Below are 2,873 nucleotides of genomic sequence, written 5' to 3' on the forward strand. Positions count from 1 at the left end.
GTCATTTTCAAGGTCACACTTCAGCAACAACCAAGTTAAAATTAAATTTTTTTTTCAGAAATGGCAATTAAGCAGCTGTATAATTATTTCTTACAAGAGAGAACAATACATCCTGAAATGAATTTCTCCTACAAAGATTCAAACTGTATGATTATTAATGTTTATAAATTCATATATGTTTATATAATTTTATAATATTTATATGCATTTTTATAATAATGTTTATATTTGCATCATGCAACCAATTTTTTTTAATTTTATTTTATTTTTAAACTTTAGAAAATTGTATTAGTTATGCCAAATATCATAATGAATCCTCCACAGGTATACATGTGTTCCCGACCCTGAACCCTCCTCCCTCCTCCCTCCCCATACCATCCCTCTGGGTCGTCCCAGTGCACTAGCCCCAAGCATCCAGTATCGTGCATCAAACCTGGCAATTTTAAACTAAAGTATCATCATGCATATGCCATATGTTTCTATGCTTCCACATTTCACCTGATAGAAGGACCAGGCTTCCATGAATTTGCACACTTCCATGTGCAAGTGACGTGATGATTTAGCCAAATTCTACTTAGAGATCCTATCAGAGAGCAGTGAGGTGAGATAGCAGAAACAGAAACATAAAAAAGGAATTCGGGCTGAGTCACTGTGCGTGACACACAACATGGTCAGTGGAGGGCCTGGAGAATCTCTGGCGCTGCCTCCCTGCCCTGTCAGGCTTCAGTCCCTAAAGCCTAGCCACCGCTAACTGTGGGCAGAGGTGAGAAAACAAAAGTCTTTTGTGGGAATTCAAGCTGTGCATGAACATGGTGTAGTGTACTACCGTCCTCACAAGAACCTGATGGTGTGCTTCCAGGGCCAGCATGGCACTGATACCAGAGGAGGTACAGGGAACCCCTATAAGAACTCAAAATATTCAAGAAGCATCAGCTCAGCTAGAAGACTTTCTCTTGGTGAAAATATTGGACACGTGGGGATGCTGAGAATCAGTTAACTCTAATCTCTCTTCATCATGATGGAGAGTTTTTCCTTGTTGAAGAAAAGATGGTGTACTTTCTGTATGGCATAACAGAAGGGGAGATCCCTAAATATCCAGAAACAGAGGAAACTGCTTGATAAATTGGGATTTGGTTAGAGGCAGGTGGAACTAAGCTCACAAATCTTCAGAAATCAACTTTCATGGACTTCCATTAAAAAAATAAAAAGCCTTAAGAAATGGTTGAAACTACAAATCAAGTCAGTCAGTCATTTCAGTTGCTCACTTGTGTCTGACTCTGTGACCCCATGGACCACAGCTCGCCAGGCTCCCCTGTCTATTACCAACTCCCAGAGCTTGCTCAGGCTCATCTCCATCGAGTCAGTGATGCCATCTAACCATCTCATCCTCTGTCCTCCCCTTCTCTTCCTGCCCTCAATCTTTCCCAACATCAGGGTTTTTTCCAATGAGTCAGTTCTTCTCATTAGGTGCCAAAGTAGTGGAGCTTCAGCTTCAACATCAGCCTTGCAATGGATATTCAGGACTGATTTCCTTTAGGATGGACTGGTTTGATCTCCTTGCAGTCCAAGGGACTCTCAAGAGTCTTCTCCAACACCACAGTTCAAATGCATCAGTTCTTCAGTGCTCAGCTTTCTTTATAGTCCAACTCTCACATCTATACCTAACTACTGGAAAAACCATAGCTTTGACTTGATGGACCTTTGTTGGCAAAGTAATGCCTCTGCTTTTTAATATGCTGTCTGGGTTGGTCATAACTTTTCTTACAAGGAGTAAGCATCTTTTAATTTTATGGCTGCAGTCACTATCTGTAGTGATTCTAGAGCCCAGGAAAATAAAGTAGAACAAGAAAATCAACTAGAGCAGTGTAAGGATCAATTTCCAGCAGACAGGTGCAACTGTGTGGCCCTTGATAGGAAGTATAGCAAATTATTTGTTCATTATAATGTTTCCATATAATCCCATCAAAAAGCATTAGAAGTCTTAGGAAGGGCTCTCCCTGAAATGTGAGCCCATCAAGATAGGTGGGGGAAAGACCAGCTTTGGGACTCCTTTGAAAGAATAGTTGAAGGGGGTTCTAGCTGAAGCCTGTGCCATTGCTTCTCCTAGGGGAGCAGATAGAGAAGGGCATTTTAAAGTTGATGCTGGGGCCTCCAAGCTAAAGAAACAGAGCTGTTTTAGACTGCTCTTCTTCTCACCTGGATAACCCCCATGCTGTAAGCTGTTGATTTAAAACCCTAATTATGGAAATTGCCTTAAATTTTGATGACTTTTAATCTGTATGAATAATGGACAGAAGTTGCAAGTGTGCAAGACTAAGACAAAAAAACTTCGAGATTTATGGAGAACAGGTCAAAAGTTGCCACCATAAAATTTTGTTAACTTTAAATGTTTAATTAAGTTCCTTGCAAAGCTTGCTTATACCAACAGCAGTAACAAAAGGCACTGTAATCATTTCTGTAGTTAGCTTGTTATGGACCAAAATGAAGGAATGTTCTCAGAAATGGCTGTGGCTGCAGCCACTCACGTGGTTACGGTGATTGAACCAATCATGCAGGATGCCAGCTGGCTCTTCCCTGTGAGGGTGAGATGTAATGTATCGGAGCATTGTGCTCTTCTGCACATGAATCCCATCGTCATCCCACACTGCACATGACCAACTCAGGGGCCCTGGACAAGGCCTGCCGGTACGGTGGTGATGGAGGGAGACATGGCTAAGAAGAGGAACTTAAATGTAAAGCTTATGGTTTGCTAGGGTAACAGTCTAAAGAAAGCATGTAACCACTGCTTTCCAGCTGTCTCTCCCATCAGCAGACCACATCACCTTGGTTTCAGTGGGCCAAGCACCCTCCCATGACTCCACTTCTGAAAGCAG

General features: G+C 41.8%; 1 pseudogene; it reads left to right on the forward strand.

The window, feature by feature from the left end:
- Positions 1 to 1,960: 1,960 nt before the first annotated feature.
- On the forward strand, positions 1,961 to 2,654 carry LOC129633942 (rho GTPase-activating protein 17-like; annotated as a pseudogene).
- The last annotated feature ends 219 nt before the right edge of the window (positions 2,655 to 2,873 follow it).

Source organism: Bubalus kerabau, chromosome 19, assembly GCF_029407905.1.
Source record: "Bubalus kerabau isolate K-KA32 ecotype Philippines breed swamp buffalo chromosome 19, PCC_UOA_SB_1v2, whole genome shotgun sequence".
NCBI classification, from domain to species: Eukaryota; Metazoa; Chordata; class Mammalia; order Artiodactyla; family Bovidae; genus Bubalus; species Bubalus kerabau.